Consider the following 21,357-nt stretch of genomic DNA (forward strand, 5'->3'; position numbering starts at 1 on the left):
ATTATTATTATTTATATTACTACTATTTAAAATGTATCATTATCATTATTATTATTTAAATTGTATTGTTATTATGATTGTTATTATTATTACTATTGTAATATTTTATCAAAATAACTGCTGAAAATATAGCTTTGACATCACAAAAATATAATATATGTTTTGTATTAAATGTATTAAAATGCATAAAGTTTTTTTTTTTAAATATTTGACATTTTCTAAATGTTTTCAGCAGTATAGATATGCTTATATTTGCTATATATTTGGGAATAGTGCTCAATATTTTAGGTTATAAATGTGTTTCATGTTTAATGTGGTACTTTTACAAGACATCTAACTGTCCAAAGACCATAAAAAATAAACTATAAATTTTTTTTAACAAATACAGTTTTATATATTTATTAAAAAGTAAAACAATTTTACCCTAAAATATGCCAATACACTAACAGAATTAAAGCACATATATGCAGTATATCCCACAAGCTTCATTATAAAACATTAAAACACACTCCTTAACCTAAATTCTCCATCTTAAACTGCTTGTTTGCTCAGTACCAAAATAATCGTCATCCTAATTTTTCAGACAATTTCACTTCACACACAAACCATACGCAAATGAATCCACAACTCCTGAACCAACAAAACAAGATGCTGTGACTGTATATAGTGATTAAAAGTCCAGAACCAGCCGTGTTGATTTAGTGAGTGAGCCAGGGGCTGATTAATTAAGCATGTGTACAATATGGACTCTTTTTGAAATTAGTACCTTTAATGATGGCTACATGCTTCCAATCAGCCAGTTTAAAGGCAAACCATCTGCCTGAACTTGGCGCTTGGATCGACTCCCCACCCCCCATTCAATATAATCCCGCACCATTCTGACATTACACAGACCTACAATCTGAAGAAAAACAAAACAACAACAAAAAGCAAAGATCTATAATCTAAAAACTCTCACGTGTTTTCACTCGCACTTAATGTTGACATAAACACATGCGGACGCGCATTCGGGAAAGAAAAGGCAGTGGTGTGATCATTGGAAGCAATCCACGCACATGTAACACGCTAATGAAAAGGAAATATTCATATTAGGGGAAAACAAACTATTGAGAAAGTGCTCATTAGACCTTATTAATAAATGCAAGTGCTGGTAATTAGCGAAAGGACCTTGGAGCCTCTGTTTCTTCTTTTCTTTCTTTTCTGTGTTGTGTTTGTTTATTTGTTGTTGTTTTGACCTGATCTCTCCGCCCCTCCATTTCCTTTCATCAGGGCTCCGAAGGGCCGCTCTAGCCTGTTCTCTGTGCCCAGAGGAGGGCCGCTGGTCCAGTCCGCCACTCCAGTCCGCTACTCCGCTGCCTCTGGATCTTTGCTGTCCTTTTCTGCTCTGGGCTTCTCCATCAGAGGCCCAAAGGCTCAGACCCAGTTCCTCTTAAATTTACACCCTCGCTGTGCTGCTGACTGACACACTCCATGCCTATAGAGCTTCATAAACTATTCATAACTGTCGAGATGATTCAATTTGTGCTTTGTTTTTTTTTTATCAATCAAATAAATCTTGAAAAATTTGGATAATAACATTTTAAAGAATTAATGACCACATATCATTATTGGTAATAATAAATGATCATGTTTTATTGAGAATTATTACACTAAAAAGGAAAAAAAAGTATTATAATTATTATTATTATTATTAATTTTATTATTGTAGGTTCAAGCTTATACCTCTGAAAGTTGTAATTGATTATTATAAATAATATGATATAAAGGGGGCTGCACAATGGCGCAATGGGTAGCACGTTCGCTGGTTCGAGCCTCGGCTGGGTCAGTTGGCGTTTCTGCATGTTCTTCCAGTGTTCATGTGGGTTTTATCCGGGTGCTCCAGTTATCCCCACAGTACAGGTGACATTTTTAATTCTTATTATTCATATTGTTATTAACAAGTTAAAAAGAGTAAAATAGCAAGTTAAAATAGCAAATTTGTGTTTAGTTTGTACTTTTTTTAGATTATTTTTTCAAAATATTTGACATTTTCAATATGTTTTCAGCAATATAGCTATGCTTATATTTGCTGTTTACTGTCTCTGTGAATAGTGCTCAGTAAAGTAGTAGTGCTCAGTATTATAAACGAGTTATATAAGGTTATGTAAAGAATTAATGACCAAATTTATTATTATTATTGTTATTATTAGAGGTTTAAGCCTACACTGTAATAAATTCCCAGAATTTCACAACATGTTACTGTAATTTTTCACAGTAAATTACATTAGTGGCACTTTACAGGATTTAACTATTTAATTGAACATATTCAGAATTTTATTGTGAAATTAAGGCAGGCATCATGATTACAGCAAGTACTATATAAAAGGCTATATCTTTTGTAGTTTCCTCTGGGTGCGCCGGTTTCCCCCACAAGTCCAAAGACATGTGATATGGGTGAATTTGGTAAGCTAAATTGACCGTAGTGTATGAGTGTTTGTGTAAAAACTTCCCATTGATGGGTTGCAGCTGGAAGGGCATACTATGCGTAAAACATATGCTGGATAAGTTGGCAGTTCATTCCGCTGTGGTAACCCCAGATTAATAAAGGGACTAAGCCGAAAAGAAAATCGATGTATAAATGAATTAATGATATTTTTTTCTAAAATATTTGACATTTTCTAAATGTTTTTAGCAATATAGATATGCTTATCTTTGCTATATATCTGTAAACTGTGCTCAGTATATTAGGTTATAAATGTTTTTCATTTGTTTGTTTTACTTTTACAATATATGCAACTGTCCCAATATCATAAAATCATAAGAGCACTTTCAGCAAATATGCCGATAAACATGCAAATATACATGTTTGCCAATAAAATAACAGAATTAAAACACTGCTCAAAGCACATATGTGCAATGTATCCCACAAAATATTAAAACACACCCAATACCATACGCAAATGAATCCATAACCCCTGAACCAACAAAACAAGATGTTTGTGACTGTATATAGTGAACCAGAACCAGCCGTGTTGATTTTAAAGAATTAATGACCACATATTATAACTGGTAATGAAAAATGATTATTATTACACTTAAAGAAAATAATAATAATAATAATAATAATAATTATTATTATTATTATTATTATTATTATTATTATTATTATTATTATTATTATTATTATTATTATATTAGAGGTTCAAGCATATTGCTCTGAAAGCTTCTTGTAATTAATAATTATAAATAAGATAATTTATAACTATATTTTTTATTCTTATTATTCATGTTGTTATTAATATAATGTTTTATAATGTTTTAGAACATTTATAATGTTTCTAAACTTTTGTGTTTAGATACTTTATTAGATTTTTATTATTTGTTTTTATTTATTTGTTTTTATTTCATTTTTAATTGAGTTTACTTTTAGGTTAAAAGAAAGAAAATATGAAAAAATATGTCTAACAAGCAATCAATCAAAATGTTTGTTATTTACTTTCTTTAAAATCCCTGCTTTATTCTGTATGCTGTATCTGATAAATCTCTGACTCATTTCTTTCATTTGATGTTTTTATTATATCTTTTACATTGCTGGGCTCTTTTAAAGCGTGCTCATCTTTTTAATGGAATGATTTACTTTGCTCAGGTTGTAAAAAAAAATAAGGTTAAAAGTAATAAACAATCAGCATAAACACTTTCGTTTGAAACAAAAAAAGAAGCAAACAATAATTCAACTCAGAATTTGCCTATGATTATTTCAATGCTGCAAAATACCCACTGGTTGACCAATTAAGATAAACGACAAATAAAATGAATTCAAAATGATCATTGGTTTATGTCCACAAACAGCAACTGACTGGCACAAACTTCACTTGTATTTCTTCCTTACATCTCTGGCCATTTAATTATTCACTATATGCCTGAATAAATGAAGATGAAAAACACCCTCGGATGACTTTAAAAAAGTATTAGCTAATTGCAGCTTAAAGAAAGTTTTTTCTTCCTTTCTACTTTTTTTTTTTTTTGCATTGTACCATCTGACTTGTTCTGCTTTCATGTCACTTCATTACATTTAATTTATTAATGTCCAATACTTAATGTGCCAAAAATGTCAGATTCAAAGCTGTGAAAATGGGGCACTTTTTTCCGCTGATAAGGAGAGGCTCAAGCTGTTTGGAGCCTGTTGTTTTGGCTCATGGGGCTGAGAGAGAGAGGATAGGAACAGAGGAGGGTGAAACACACACACAAATATACACACACACTCATCTCTGGCCAAAGTACACAACTTTACGGGATCATGAATTGAGAAATCAATTTTTCATTGATATTTAGATATACACAAGGTCACTTGAAAACATAATGTACGTTTTAGGACTGCAAACTTAGTCCAAAGAAAACAGCTTTTACTGAAAACAAGTTTCAAACTACTTATATTTTTCAAATCAGAATGTTGTTAAAAGGACACACCCTCAAGGGATTTCTTTTTGTCTAACAGTTCAAGGAGATTAAAAGAATCAAATATCTTAAGAGCATTATTTTTAAAGGGGACACAAATAGTTAAATTGGACTTTATTAAACATACTGTATATGTACATCACTGGCCACTTTATTGGGTACACCTGCACGACTGATCGTTAGCGAGCATTTCTAATCAGCCAATCACATGGCAGCATCTCAATGCATTTAGGCATGGAGACAGAGGCAAGATGATCTTCTGCAGTTTAAACCGAGCATCAGAATGGTGAAGAAAGGTGACTTAAGTGACTTTAAATGTGGCATGGATGTTGGTGCCAGACAGACTGGTCTGAGTATTTCAGAAACGGCTGATCTACTAGGAGTTTTACGCACAACCATCTTTAGGGAATGGTTTGAAAAAGAGAAAATATTCAGTGAGTGGCAGTTCTTTGAGTGCAGATGCCTTGTTGATGCCAGAGGTCAGAGGAGAATGAGCAGACTGGTTTGAGCTGTTACTCAAATAACCACTCGTTCCAACCAAGGTATGCAGAAGAGCATCTCTGAACATACAGCACATCCAACCTTGAGGCGGATAAGCTACAGCAGCAGAGGAACACAGCGGGGGCCACTCCTGTCGGCTAAGGACAGGAAACTGAAGCTACAATTCGCACAGGCTCACCAAAATTGGACTATAGAAGATTGGAAAAGCTTTGCCTGGTCTGATGAGTCTCGATTTCTGCTGCAGCATTCAGATGGTAGGGTCAGTATTTGGTATCAACAACATGAAAGCATGGATCCATCCTGTCTTTTATCAATATTTCAGGCTGGTGGTGGTGGTGGTTTAATGGTGTGGGGGGTGTTTTCTTGGCACACTTTGGGCCCATTGGTACCAACTTAGCATCGTGTCAACACCACAGCCTACAAGAGTATTGTTGCTAGCCATGTCCATCCCGTTATGACCACAGTCTACCCATCTTCTGATGTCTACTTCCAGCAGAATAACGCACCATGTCATAAAGCGTGAATCATCTCAGACTGGTTTCTTCAAAATGCAAATGAGCTCACTGTACTCCACAGTCACCAGAACTCAATCCAATAGAGCACCTTTGGGATGTGTGTTGCAACTGGAGATTTGCATCATGGATTTCAATATGGACCAAAATCTCTGAGGAATATTTCCAGTACTTTGTTGAATCTATGCCATGGAGGATTAAGGCAGTTCTAAAGGCAAAAGTGGGTCCAACTCGGTACTAGTTAGGTGTACCTAATAAAAGAGGCCAGAGAGTGTAGATAGAAAGAGTGTAGGGCAGACAACCTCAAGCAGTGGTCATGTCTGTTGTAGACTATCCATCAAACAGGTAACGCTACTATTGTATTGGACTATTGGTATCTGTATTAAAGAGAAAACTATTACTTCATCTATTGATGAAATTGTTAGTTGTTAGTTTATTATTCTGTTTTATTTAATCAAGCACCTGCTTAAATTTTCATGAGGATGTGTGCAGACTTTTTTTCTTGTGAAGTGTTAGTTCATCCAAAAGAGAATACTTTTACGTGCACATAAAGTAAAAATAATATCTTTATTTAATAGTTTCTTGTGTCAGTATATTGAGCATGCATTTACGCATCACGCACATCTGACGTCATGAATGAATGTAATATACTGACACTGGGGAGAAGAATCTATTGAATAAAGATTTTTAAAAAAAATGTGTGTACAAATTATTCTCGTAGCTTAAACCATTAAAGGAGGGTTTTTTATTTTTTTATTTTTTATTTTTTTTATAATTTTAGACTTTGACTAAGCTGGGACCATTGCTTTCTATGAAGGAAGAGGAAGCTCTCAGATTTTATCTAAAAATATCTTAATTTTTGGTCCAAGGGTAAAATTAATAACATCATTTTTGGGTGAACTTACCTTTTAAGTTATAAGCAATATAACTTAAAGTAATATTGACATTGTTCTCTCTCAGTGGACATGGTGTTAGGGTGATGTAAAAAAGGAAAGAAGACATTTGGACCAAAGCACTACAAGCAAGGGAAGATGAAAAGAAAGTTCTAAGCTTAAAATGCATTTTTGTCACGTTTGTGTTTGCGTTGTTTAACTACAATTATTTAAAGTATAAAACATTGTCATATCCCATCAGGGAATTTTGTGTTTGAAAGATGTCTAATAGATGTCAAAACATAGATGTCTGGTCTAAGCAACCTACAGTACATGTGGGATGTTGGTCAAAATCAAATAGACATCTAACAAAGGTAACAATAGTCCAAAAATAGACTAGTCATCAAATAGACAGATAACAAACACTTGACACATGTAGTCATTCCTTCCATGTCTACCTACTGTAATGACTAGTTTATTTTGGATTATAAAAAATCTATTAGATTTTCACAGATGGCCCAATTGTGAGTCTATTAGAGTGTACTCACACTAGTTGCCTTGAACCGGGCCGAAGCACACTTGTCCCCTCTCCCGTCTCACCTAACGGCCCGCGCTCACATCGCATTTGGGCCTGAGAGCGCTTAAGTCATTAATGATGCTCTGTTCAGTTTAAGAAGCGCTCTCGTTCAGCACAGTGGACATTTCTGTATATCGTTTCATATGCGGTGTCACACAGTTAAATATTTTGCTGAAAAGATCAGCCACTTTTGACGCTCATAAATGATCATAAAGTCCTCGGGCTGCAGGAATTAGGTTTGCTAAAGGTGCAGCTGTTGTGCAGCGATGGGTTTATGTCTTTAATAATCTATGATAGTTTGCATTCATTGAACAGCAAAACTTATTAATAAACACATATGAAACAGTCCCTTAAAAGTCAAGTCTCGTCTTTAGTTTAAGCCAAAGTGAACCACACTCAGGCACACCTCTTACAACCGGGCCAGGGCCGGCCAAGTGAACCGCGCCTGAGCCCGATTCAGAGCACTCACACTTCTCAAACCATCCGGGAAATGGGCCTGGGCACGGTTCGGATAGCATAGTGTGAGTACACCCTTAGACATCCTTTAAATAACAGAAAAATGCTGGGTTACAATACAGAATGATAACCCACTCCAGTGAAGGGAACATGCTGAAAACCAATTTCAAAGTCATTTTTGGCTGCTTTATTTCAATAAAAGCTGCTATTGAACAAAACAGAAAGTTCTTAAAACGTACAGGATACTTTTAAAATACAATAACCTATGAATACAGTATGGGACTCTGGTCTAAAAGGTTGCATAAAAATAGCCAACAATATATTGTTTTAATCAAAAATATATATTTTTAAAATCATTAGAAAATATCAATAAGTAGTAAATATCATGTTCCATGAAGACAAACTCCCTACCATAAATATATTTTAAAAGTGAATTTCTGATGAGTAATGTGCATTGCTAAGAACTTAATTTGGATGATTTTAAAGGTGATTTTCTTAATACTATATATATATATATATATATATATATATATATATATATATATATATATATATATATATATATATATATATATATATATATATATTTACTCTCAGATTTTTAGAATTAAAATATTTGTATCTTTATTCCTAATCCTATTTTATTTTCCCTAATCCTGTCAGCTTTCATATGATATATACATCTTAAAAAACAATATGACAGGTTTTGTGTTCCTGTGTAACGTATCTCAAAAGATCAAGTAAAATATGATTTCTCGATTCACCAAATCCAGATGCTCAATAAAAAAAGTCTCAAAATGACCAGACTGAGGCCTCAACAATCGCTCATCAGACACTTTCCAATGTAAATATCTTTTTCAATATGACAAAGATCATAAGCATACTGTAAATAAAGCAGAAACAATGATTTAACTGTGAAGAAGGGTAGGGTACATTTCCACTAACACACATTCAGGGTGACTGCAGTTATTACGCAATAAATCAACACTAACAAACACCCTCTCTGGACCCCAGCTGAAACTCGTCCTCATTAATCGACCGGCTCTCAGGGTTTGTCCTTGACATCTGTCCATCTCTCATCGCCACTAATTGATCTCCTATCGATTATCTTTTGCTACCAACACGTCACAGAATGAGCGTTTCTCCACTACAACCAAGATAATAACAGGCAGCAGCTTAGATAATGCAGCTCATTTCAGGTATTGTAAAAAAAATCTCCCTCTTTCTCTCTATTTTGGCTGCTTGGTTGACTCATAGAGTACTTAATTAAAGGCCTGCTTTACATCTCTTTGATGCTGTCCTCTAAAACCCATTTATGCACATCGACAGCCATCAGACAAGAAGAATATTCTCCACATATAAATGAACATTATCTGATTCATTTAAGATGTGTAGAGACACAGAGTGGCATTAAACCCTGAAGAACCAACTCGTGATGTTTTTGTTTTCTTGTACAGTTCAATCCATTTCTTGATGTGTGCTTTGAGCCGGTGTTATGTCATTAAAATTAATTAAACTACAAATTAAAATCTTCAGTGTGCTAGCAATAGGAGGTGAAGAGGCTATAATCATTGCTAATCGCAGGGCAAAGAGCCTTTCAGGGACATCGAGAACACAATGCGGAGCTCTCAGCTCCACATATTAAGCATTTTCGGTAATAAAAAAACACATTTGTGTGTGTGTGTGAATGAGAACTATCGTGTGTGTGTGTGTGTGTGTGTGTGTGTGTGTGTGTGTGTGTGTGTGTGTGTGTGTGTGTGTGTGTGTGTGTGTGTGTGTGCGTGTGTGTGTGTGTGCGTGTGTGTGTGTGTGTGTGTGTGTGTGTGTATGAAAATTTAAATAAGACTAGCATTGGCTTAAATACGATTAGCATAGGCTGCATGTTACAACAGTTGAAGTCAGTATTATTAGCCCCCCTGTTTATTTTTTCCCCCAATTTCTGTTTAAAGGAGAGACAATTTGTTTCAACACATTTCTAAACATAATAATTTTCATAACTCATCTCTAATAAGTGATTTATTTTATCTTTGCCAAGATGACAGTCTACATATTTAATTAGATATTTTTCAAGACACTTCTATACAGCTTAAAGGCTTAATTAGGTTAATTAGGTTAACTAGGCAGGTTAGAATAATTAGGCAAGTTATTGTATAACGATGGATTGTTTTGTAGACTTTACGAAAAGATATGGCTTAAAGGGGCTAATAATTTTGACCTTAAAATGGCTTTTATTCTAGCCAAAATAAAACAAATAAGACTTTCTCCAGAAAAAAAAAGTTCAGCCAGAACAAAAAATAAATAACTAATAAAATCCTAATCCTTATTTCCTTTGGCTTTTTCTTTTTTACTCAAGTTTTGAAAACATCAATTGCACGGACCTAAAATGAAGTTGAGAGAACAAAAAAACTCTTTTGGAAATTGGTACTAAGAAATAAAACATTATCAGAACAAACAAACAAGTTCAATTGAAAAAATTGTAACAAAACCTTTATTAGACAGAATTAGAAACAGGACAGAAGGTACAACAACAATAAGGGTAAACAAGACAAAGATCAAAACATGGCAGGACAAACCAAGAAAATGCTTTGTAATACTTCAGATGTAAAGCATGCCTTGTGTTTGTTTTGATAATGTATTATTTCTTAGTACCAAAGAGTTTTTTGTTCACTCAACTTCAGACATTTTAGCTCAGCGCAACTGATGTTTTCAAAAGGTAAGTACACATCGGTACCAATGGTGTAGTGGTTAGTGTGTCAACACATGGCACTCCATGGTTCACGTCGACTCGAGTTCCCGCCTGGAGGTCCTATGCTGATCCTTCCCCTCTCTCCTCTCTACATGCTTTACTGTCTATACTCTCTACTGTTCCATCAATTAAAGGTAAAATAAAAAATGTTGAGTACATGAGAAAAAACAAAAGGGAATAAGGATTATAGATTTTTTGTTCACTCAACTTTAGGAATTCCAATTCTGCAAACAAAACTTTTTAGTTGTTTTGTCACAGAGTAGTTCACCTCTCCAGAAAACAAAAAAATAATCTTACGTTAACCCAACTAAATGTTTTTTTGTATTACTGACAAATAAATTGTGGTAAGTGCGTCTGATGTTTTCAAAAGTTGAGTGAACGATAAAAAGTGAAAGGAAATAAGAATTCAGTTTTTTTTTCTGTACTTCATTAATTTTTTTTACAGTGTAAATCACTGGTATTGACTGTTTATCACTTTCCAGCAGAATGCTGCTTAAATTTATTATTATTATTATTATTATTATTATTATTATTATTATTATTATTATTATTATTATTATTATTAATATTAAATAATAAACCAAAAAAGATGAAGAAAAAAAGAAGTTAATAAACTCCTAATTTAGAATTATTTTATTTAATGTATTTTATTTAATTATTTAATGGTTCATTTAATTTTTTAATTTCAAATGAATGAACAAACAATACATTTTAAAATGTATAAATATGGAGGTAATAATATGCCAAATTTTTTTTTTAATCTACATATAGCCTAATGTAAAATTAAATATGTATTTTAGATATCCATCTGCAGTCTATGAAATCAGAACACAAAAAGTAAAAAAATATATATATGTCTAAATATTCAGCCTTGAAAAATTCAGTTGTCTTACATTTTAGATGTTCAATATTCAAGTTATGAAATTCAAATTCAAATGAAGAAATTCAAATTCAAAACAGTTTTAATGGCATATAAAAAATTTAGATTTATTAAATTACAATTGTCAATAATTTAAGTGAACACAATTCAAATTCATTGTTTTGGCATATTATTAGCTCCATATATAAGGTGTAGTAAAAATAATGAATTATTGAATAAACAAGCTCTGAAATGATCTTCTGCTTTCTATATCCTGCAGTACATCAACACTAATTTGAAATGAAAATAAAATCTATAATATTTTTGCACATTTAATGATAGTATGACCTATACAATTTTTAACTAACTCTGACAACCCAGTATTTAAAGCAGAAAAGATCAAAATAAAGATGTTTTGCATCCCTCTTTCCCTCTGAGTTCTCCACAGACTAACCCAGAGTTATCTGTCTCTGTAAAAGACAAATACTTAAAAAAAAAAAACCCAGTCACTCATCCGTCTCTAACGTCTCATGCACGCGGCCACACACAAAAACGTTTCTATAGTAACATCAGCAAAGCACCGAATGTTCAAGAGCCAATTTTTCGTACCATTTGCCCATTTCATTAATTATATCTTTGTGCAGGAGAGTACAGAACAGCCCCCCTAAACACACACTATCACTCCCCCATCACATCCCCCCCTGCACCCAGACCCAATCCTGAGCTATGGATGTAAGGCTGTCCTGTGGTGGACAAACAGCAGCATTGTTTGGGGCAGCCGGTCCCAGCCGCCCCCCCTCCCCTCAGCAGAGTCCCGGACAGAGGAACAAAATGAGCGTCTTCTCTAATGAGCTGCTGCCTGTCAGCTACAGTTAGGCGCTCGGCATAGAAGCACATAGAGAGAGAAAGAGAGAGAGAGAGAGAAAGAGAGAGAGAGAGAGAGAGAGAGGGCGGTAAAGGCCTCATGTTGGACGACGTTAAAGTGCACACGTGTTGATACGTAGACATGCTTTCTCATGAATTCTGCATCAGCCTATTGAACACATTCACACATATGCAGGATCCTAGGATCAACTTTACAACTGCCGACAGTGAGTGAAAAATGAATCTGTCTCTGTAACTGCAAACAATTTTGTCATTATTGACAGTGTATATTACTGACTTTAACGACTTATAACAACATAATTTGTGCCATGCAGAATTAAAAGAAAATACTCTCCCATTTTTGATATTCTATTTACTTTATTAGATTATGTCCAACCCTATCTCATGGCAATTCACAACTTTTTAATTTAGTGGCTTTCATATCAATTTGTACGATCTCATTTGTACAATTTAATATAATTTGTTTATTGCCCAATGGCGGTTGGGTTTAGGGGCGGGGTTGGGTGGGGTGCCACCCCTCCTTTTAAAATTTGTACATTTTCATATGACTGAACTTGTATGAATTCATACGAATTAGCCACTAAACTGACAAAGTGCAAAATAGTTTAGTTTCCTCATGAGCTCAGGCTAATACAGTTGAAGTCAGAATTATTAGCCCCCCTGTAGTGTTTTTTCCCCCAATTTCTGTTTAACAAAGAGAAGATTTTTTTCAACACATTTCTAAACATAATAGTTTAAATAACTAATTTCTAATAACTGATTTATTTTGTCTTGCCATGATGACAGTAAATAATATTTGACTAGATATTTTTCAAGACACTTCTATACAGCTTAAAGTGACATTTAAAGGCTTTACCAGGTTAATTAGGTTAACTAGGCAGGTTAGGGTAATTAGGCATTTGTATAATGATGGTTTATTCTGTAGACTATTGAAATAATATATAGCTTAAAGGGGCTAATAATATTGACCTTAAAATAGTTTAAAAAAAATGAAAAACTGCTTTTTTTCTAGCCAAAAAAAAAAACAAATAAGACTTTCTTTAGGATTAATTTGTGCAAGTTAAACCACATCCAAACCAAAATCATGCAACACCCTAAAATATGTTCTTATTTTAGGGTTGTTACAAAAAGGGAAAGCTCATTAAAAATTTAAAATTCTGTCATCATTTACCTCCTCGTCCTCCACTTATTTGAATCATTTAAGTTTCTTTTTCCTGTTGAACACAAATTAAGGTATTTGAAGAGTTCACACATAGCTGCTGATTGATTATAAAGTGTGCTTGCTATGCTGTCCCAGGAGAGAGCTTTGAGCTCATCAGATCCTCGAGCCCAGGGCTCCCTCCCGTTGCAGGGTAAGCGGGGAGTTTGAGATCTCAAAACTCCCCTGCTGTTGCAGCTATTGAACAAATAGGGATTGCTATAACTACTTAGCAGCACGTGTATGGTGCCGATTTGGATTAGTCAATTAACTTAAGTTGCATGTTTTTGGTGGGTGGGAGGAAACCAGGGGACCCGGTTGAAAACCATGTGAGCATGGGAACATGTAAACTCCACACAAAAACGTTGACTGACTTGACATAAACTAGAACCAGTGACGTTCTTGCTGTGAGGCAACAGTGGTAACCACTGCCCCATCTTGCCACCCATCTAAGAAAGGAGGAGAGTAGGGGTGGAAGGGGGGATTCTTCAAAACGAAGATGGCTGTAGTATGGAGAACTTAGATTATTTATAGTGACTTAGGAATCATCTGATTGGTGAGTCATGAATTTGCTAATGCAGGACCAGCCATGATCAATCATAAGCATAAATCATAAGCACAAGCAATCTAGAGCATGATCCTCTAGAAATTAGTTTATAATAAACTTCACTTTGAAGAACGTCAGAAGCAGTCATTGACTTCCACTATATTTTTACATTCGTCATAATATCTTGATCGTGCTCAACAGAAGACAGAAATTTGGAAAGGTTTTGAATCACTTGAGTGGGAGTAAATGGTGGGGAATTAGTTCATTTTTAGGTTACCTATCCTTTCAATGGCATCCAAACAATACACTGTTATGTATGGTTGAGGAGTTAAATGCAGAAATGTACATGGTTGCTATAAAAAGTGATGAAAAATAAAAGTAATTTAAATCTCCATACATCTGAACATACCCTGCGCATTTTTTTTATCTGATTTACAACCCATGGACATTAAAAAACAATTCAGTATGACAACATTTTATGTAATTATATCTGTTAGACTGAATTGAGATTAATCCATTCACCCATACCTAATAATTTTGCATTCACAAACTTTTTTTATTTGAATTTAACATACTTTTTATGTAAAAATCACATTCATACATTTCATTTGATGTAGCCACCCAAACATACACATTAAAAAGTGCACATAACTTATACAGCTAGCGAGTCTACGCTAAACATAAAAACCACAATACTTCTTAAGACAACATAATAGCTTAAAACTTACTAAAAACAGCAGCACTTAACAAAATAACAAAAAAATGTATTATTAAATGCCACGCAGTGCTTTTAATCCATGACTTTTTGTACTGGTGTATTTACAGGAGCTTGAAACATCTGAAACAAAATTCACTATAATGATTCATGTTTACACAGTGAGAGACTAAAAGAGGGCACATTGGACTATTTGATGACATTCATTCATTCGGCTTTGTCTCTTTATTTTTTAAAGGGTTGCCACAGCAAAATGAACTGGCAACTTATCCAGCCTATGTTTTACACAGCGAATGCCCTTCCAGCCGCAAACCAGTATTGGGAAACAACCATACACTCTTGCATTCACACACATACATTTAGGCCAATTTAGTTTATTCAATTCACCTGTACCTGCATGTCATTGGACTGTGGGGGAAACTGGAGCACCTGGAGGAAACCCACATGAATACGGGGAGAACATGCAAACTAAAAACAGAAACACCAACTGACTTAGCTGGGGCTTGGACCAGCAACATTTTTGCTGCAAGGCGACAGTGCTAACCGCCGAGGCACTGTGCCGCAGTTTTTGATGACATATTTTTCATATATAAAAATATCAAGCAGCTTTTTCAACTGCTTTGAAAACAAATTAACTAGTGAGAACTGTAAGTTAAAAGCATCTCTACTTCTAGAAAGTTACTCCACAAAATTTTACTTACCTATAATAAACATTGAATTGCTGGACCACAAATACGTTTACAATCTATAATATTACAATGCTGCCAAATAGTTGCATCAGTTAAACTGTTGCACAGCTGAAGTTCACGTGCGTTCATTGGCAGAACTATAAAAGATATCAGATTCTGACATATAACCTGCTTCTTCATTTACATGTGAGTAGATGTTGTAATCCTAGGGGAGCATTTAACTGATGCACTATAGGCTTCATAAATATCTGATGAAGGAAACTTTAATGCCATCAAGAACAATAGCTCAAGGTACTGCAGGAGAAAATCAGTTTCAGTATCAGACTGAACGATAACAAATGTGCCTGAAATAAAAGCTGCAGCTTTCATCATCTGCGTCTACAAATGTTTGAGCTCTACATCAGCTCAGAAACTGAGATGTGCAGATCAAGGCTGTCAGTGAGCAAGACACTGCAAAAAACATTGCTTTTTACTTCTTCTTTTTTCACAATTTATTTATTTGTCACTTTAGATATCAATTACAATACATATTTTAAAGGCAGTTTTTTTCCTGCAATGAGCCATAAATCTCCACTTTAGCAGCACATACATAAACCAAATTTAACAGTTTTATTAATATCTATTTTCTAATCTATTTAAATGAGGGATTTGTTCAAACATAATTTTGCCTGATTGTATATAACATGTAAAGGGGCGGTCCACTATACCATATTCTAAACTTTAGTGGATGTGTAATGTAGCTGTGTGAACATAAACAACATCTCTGAATGTAATATGCTCAATGTTCAATGCAAAGGGAGGCATCGGCTTTTACAAAGTTAGCTTAGCAAAGCCTACAACAAATGAAGTTTGCGGACTACAAAAAATACATTTGGGTTAGTGAGATCACAAACACTTCAGCTTACGTGCATTTATCACGCGCAGCAATGGGGTGTGGCCAGAGGTGCTGTAATGTTACAGCAGAGAAAGCTAAAATGCCGTCCAAACGCTGCTATTTCCACAGAGCTTCTTCTGTTTCTGTATTTGGGGTTCCAAAGGACACGACATAAAGAGAGAAGTGCTTACAAAGTGCTTTTTTTATTATCTGTTATTTTATTATCTAAAATAAATTATATTATATTAAAAAAATAAAAAAATATCTATATATATATATATATATATATATATATATATATATATATATATATATATATAGCTAACATTTGACAAAGGAGAAATTCCAAAATCTCTCCTTGTTCATTGCTGGATTCAGCTAAAAACTCCTCCAATCGACAAAGCTGTGGATTGTGAACCACAACCTGTAAGTATTTTCATTTGTTAAAATTGATCTATTACGTGTACACTTTCTAGCGGTGTGTTGTAGTGAGGACGTAAACAATATTGTAAACAAGGGGAAATGCTGTTTGGCACAGCTAACTTTCTAGCTACAAATTCATATTTATCTGTCAAACCACTGTAAACACCCACAGTCTTCACCAGCGCTGCGGTGTCTCTCTGTGTGGCCGCTTTCTGTGTCTTTCTATGTAGCCGCTTTCAGTGTCTCTCTATGTTGCCGCTTTCCGTGCATTTTACATCTCAAATAACAAACTCGCAAAAGATATGTGAACGTTTCATATTACTTACACATGCTTATTCTGAAAATATGTGAAAGACACTTGTCAGAATTTATTTTATAGAGCAGGCGTGAGGTTCAGCTGTGTCATCCTTTTCTGTTTCATTCAGGCACAAACTGTTACTGCTAACAGCTACACAGCGCAATCAAACATGCAGCCAATCCGTGAATCACAGCACATTATGTTAGCTGACCAATCAGAGCCTCTTGAGGGTGGATCTTTCAGAGGAACTACAAAATATGGCAGTCTGAGTCTGAGCGTTCAGGAAAATCTAAATATTGAAACAAAAAATCACCTTCAAAAGGCTCTGATTATGACGCTTTTTAAAATATGTCTTTGGTCTCTCCAGAATGTGTCTGTTAAGTTTCAGTTCAAAATGCCTGTCAGATCATTTATTATACCCTGTTAAAAATGTACATTTGGGGTCAGAGGGAATTTTGGCAGTTTTGCACCAGTTTCTTTAAATGCAAATGAGCTTTTTCTCCCCCAAACACTGGCATGTCTGCTTCAGAAAGGTACCCAGTGTCAGATCATAGATAAAACTATGGACAGCAACTCAGACACTGAGTTTATTATTCAGCCTTTCTGCAACTATAAATGAGCCACACACAAATACTGTTACAAAGTTTGATGTGTGTTATTGACATACACCTACACACAAGCATGTTTAACATATTGTGCTACTACATCTATAGCAGTAAATGTTACATGGGTACCCACTATACAAGTAAAAAGACCTACAGTATATCCTGTGTTGAAGGTGAAGCGTTAATTAAATAGCTCATTACTTCAACTTAAATGTAGTAAGTTCACAGTACTCATATAGATTCGATTTTTAACTCAAATGCTTTGTAGCAATCTGTTTCCTCAAACAGTTTGCGTTTCCTTAACATTTTGGGTTTTACAGTACTCAGTTGGTTTTCATTTATTGGGTTTTACTGTGTTAAATTGTTTCATTTACTTAGATGGTGTAAGTTCACAGTTCTCGTTAGCATTAGTTTTGGTTTGTTGTAATCGGTTTCCTCAAATTTTGGGGGTATTACAGTGTAGTTGTAATACAGCTTATCCAAGTTTCTTTGCAAATACAGTTTTGTGGACATGATAATAGTGTTAATACAGAGACATACAGTAGATGTGTCAATCAATAACAGTGGGTGGCGAAAACCGCACTGTTAGGTTAGGGTACGAATGGCCTAAAAAATGCTAAAAAATGGGGAAAAGTCTAACGGTCATGGCAAATGAAGCCCCACCTACTAGTACAGGAGCCAATCATCAATCGCTATAGACTGATGTTTCTTTGGTGAAGAAGCTCGGACTTGACGTGTATTTTTACAGCAAGTTTTGTGATCAACAAACACAGTAATCTCAGCGAACACTTGCTTTACAGAAATAAGAAATATATCCACATAAAGCGTCAAATCTGTACTTTTAAATAAATGAAATGGAGGTGCAGACTGTCCTGTCAAACACACATCACATGAGAGGAACTACTCGGACGGCCACAAACTTGTTAACAAAGAGTTGGTCATTTTCAGAGGAGATTCACCATCAAGACCAAGTTGTGAATTACTTCAGAAGAGCAGAGCTGATAATCATTATCCAGAGGATATTAATGTATAACACTGCCATAAATGAGGTTGGTGTCAGGATTTCTTTCGAGTGCACTACAAAAAATGCTTTTCTTACTTAGATTTTTTGTCTTGGTTCTTGTCCAAATGTCTGACAATTCTTAAATCTTAAATTCTAAATTCTTCTTAAAGAAGATTTCTCTAGATAAGCAAATCCTATAGTTTGTTTTAAGAAATAATATGCCACAATGAGTTTTCCTTAAAACAAGCAAATAATCTGCCAATGAGGTAAGAAAAGTAGTCAAATGTCAAAAGGAAAAACAGGAGTATTTTGCTTACAACAATTGCACATTATTTTACTTGTTTTAAGAAAAAACTCACTTAGTCATATTATTATTTCTGAAAACAAGACATTATGTTTTGTTTGCCTAGAAAATGTTTCTTGATATAAGAAGTCTTAGATATTTAGTCTAGAAACAAGACAAAAAAAATCAAAGTAAGAAAAGTATTTTTGCAGTGTGTGCATTAGCTCGAGCAACCTGAAAAAAAAATTGTTTGATTCAAACGTTTAGAAAAGAAACTTATGAGACAGTTTTTGATTAATATTATTGGTGATTTTAAATAATGTAATCGTAAGATTGACAAGCAGTTTTTTTTTTAAATTTCGATGTTTCCCCATTCAGACAGAATGCCCGAGCATACTGCCTGAGAGGCAATTCAGAGATGTCCGTTGAGTGCCTTAAAGGGACTTTGTATGTTTATACCAGTCTAATATGGCAGTACACAATATTCCGACACACATTTCTATCCTAAAGCATCCAAAAGTTGATTTTGTAAGTTCCCTCTAAAAAAAAAGTTACAAAATAAGAGCAAATCATATTACTGATCAAAAATTGAGTTTTCAAATATTGTAAATAGGAAATTACTTAGCTTTTGGCATAAAAGGAGAATCTGTTATTTTAACCCATCTGCTTTTGATTAATGCCGAAATTTTACACAAAAAGAAACCTGACATCATTCGGTGTTCAGATTTTTTTTGTTAGAAATGTATGCAAATTAGTACATGGTTCCTGACTTAATATCTCATTTGCATATTTAAGCATAGCATTTTAAGAAGCTTGTATTAAATTTTTTTTAATTCCTAATGTAATCTGTCAGCTGGTGAAATATGGTGATCACTGTTAGTTTTTTTATTTTTTATTTTTCACCTGCAGTTTCTTGCCTTATCCGTTTGCACTATTAATGTTGAGCTAAAAAATGTCATCCACCAAATGTGAATCCACACAAGTCCTCTTGTCTCAGGAGGCTGTGTAATTCGTTGAGCATGTGTACATTAAGTGTGCATGCTCTCCTCACACGTGTGTATGTGTAAGTGTTGGGGGTTCAGATGTATGGCCATTACTTACAGTGGCTGCATCCTGTTGGGCAGTGCATATGTTTCGTACGTTTCAATCCTGCCATTATGAGAATGTGCAAAGCGGCGTTCACACAATGACAACCATCTGTCCATCTCTGCTCTCAGATGACAAGAGACGGTCAGTCAGTGAAACAATCCACCTATAAACAGATCAATAATCCAACGTCATCACAAATAAATCATCTCTCCAATTTATAACTTTCACATTTCATGTTAAAACAGATGGAATATTCCCAAATACTGTAGCAAAGCCTTGATTGAGTGTTAAAGGGTGACTAGATGTGTTTGAATAGTTGTGTTAAATAATACTGAAGGGCCAGATGATGATAGAGCATTCAATCAGCAGAATTATGAGCACAGATGTTTCATTAAAAAAGGCTGCCAGTCATACTGTATCTCTAATGCACTCATAATTCACAACACACACCCAGACTTACACCTAAACCTTCTGTTCCAATTCTAGAGGTTTGACATTGTTTTGAAGGAGACGTATGAGAAAAGGAGAGAATAGGGGTTGTTACAATGTGGCGTAAAGTGTGACACCTTCAGACAGATCACAGAAAAATGTGTTAAGGGGTGAAATCACTAAGGTGATGGTTGTGTACACATATAGACAACTTATAGGAGAATTTAGAAAATAAATAAATAAATGATTTGATTAAAAACAATACATTTTCAGTTTGGTTCTGTATTTTAAAAAATGTAACAAATAAATACATTTGTTTATATTTTATTAAATATAATTTATGCAATTTTCTGTATTGCTTACAGTGTCACAAGATGTGTCAGAAATCATGCCAATACATTTATTTGGGTCTCTGTTATTTTTGGTGCTCAAGTATTAAAGAGCACCTACACAGACATGTGTGTAGGTATAGAGTATACACCGTCATATTGGGGTGATATAAACACGCCCAGTCCTTATTTTTTTTTTTTTTCAATTTAACAATATAAAAAACGATGGACCAATTGGAGCAGTTTTGAGACATTAAAATGTTTTTAAAAATTAAATGTTTTAAGTTTAAAATGTTTTAAAACAGTGCATGTTTGTAATGAATTATTACAGCGATTTACTTCAGATTTACCTCACCACAGTCGCGTGTCAGAACAATTATAAAAGAAGACGCTTCAATCCCGGCTTGTTGACGTTAAACCTGGTTTATTTTGTACATTAACATAACAGAATATCCATACAGCAGTGGATAACCTGTATCCTGTCACATTAGCGTGCAAAAAGAGTGCAAATCTAAAAACGCGCGCTTTCTGTGTGTGTGTGTGTGTGTGTGTGTGTGTGTGTGCATGAACTTTGTAATGACATTGTGTGTGACTCTTCATTGCAACTACACAACAAATGCAATAAAGTTCTTACTGTAGTATTTCTTACAAACGTTACATGAGATCTTCCTTCGCGTCTGTCTGTTGTCTTGCGAGATTGAGGCACGCTGACAGGCACGTGGGAACAGGGGTGGGGGGGGGGGTCTAGCCTTAAAGGCCCAGTACACAAAAACAGCAACAAGCTGTTTAAAGGGTCACGAAACACCAAAACACATTTTTTGAGCTGTTGACAGTCGTATATGTTAAAAACACTATTAGGACACCTATATTTTACTAAAAAGTGTAAATTGGTTGTTTTTGCGTTATTTCAAGCAAATTCGTACTTCCGGTTTGAAGCAAATTTTTGAAGCTGCGTCACGGTCATGACATAATAGCGTTGTATTCCAGCGTGCAGACTGGGCGTCTGTGCCAGAGTGAGTCTTATTACGTCTTA

The 21,357-nt window shown here is 34.5% G+C and overlaps 1 long non-coding RNA gene across 5 annotated transcripts in view; it reads right to left on the reverse strand.

The window, feature by feature from the left end:
• Nucleotides 1-21,055, reverse strand: part of LOC141385815 (uncharacterized) — a 93,122-nt gene extending 72,067 nt beyond the window's left edge. For 3 of the 5 annotated variants that reach the window (XR_012406864.1, XR_012406865.1, XR_012406863.1), the window contains exons 1-2: nucleotides 20,959-21,055; nucleotides 19,579-19,729 (exon numbers count right to left, since the gene is read on the reverse strand). This is a non-coding gene — a long non-coding RNA (uncharacterized lncRNA). The remainder of the gene's footprint in view (nucleotides 1-19,578; nucleotides 19,730-20,958) is intronic. The other 2 variants (XR_012406867.1, XR_012406866.1) reach the window with 1 other exon arrangement.
• Between the last annotated feature and the right edge of the window lie 302 nt (nucleotides 21,056-21,357).

The sequence above is a fragment of the Danio rerio genome, chromosome 5 (assembly GCF_049306965.1).
Source record: "Danio rerio strain Tuebingen ecotype United States chromosome 5, GRCz12tu, whole genome shotgun sequence".
Taxonomy (NCBI): domain Eukaryota; kingdom Metazoa; phylum Chordata; class Actinopteri; order Cypriniformes; family Danionidae; genus Danio; species Danio rerio.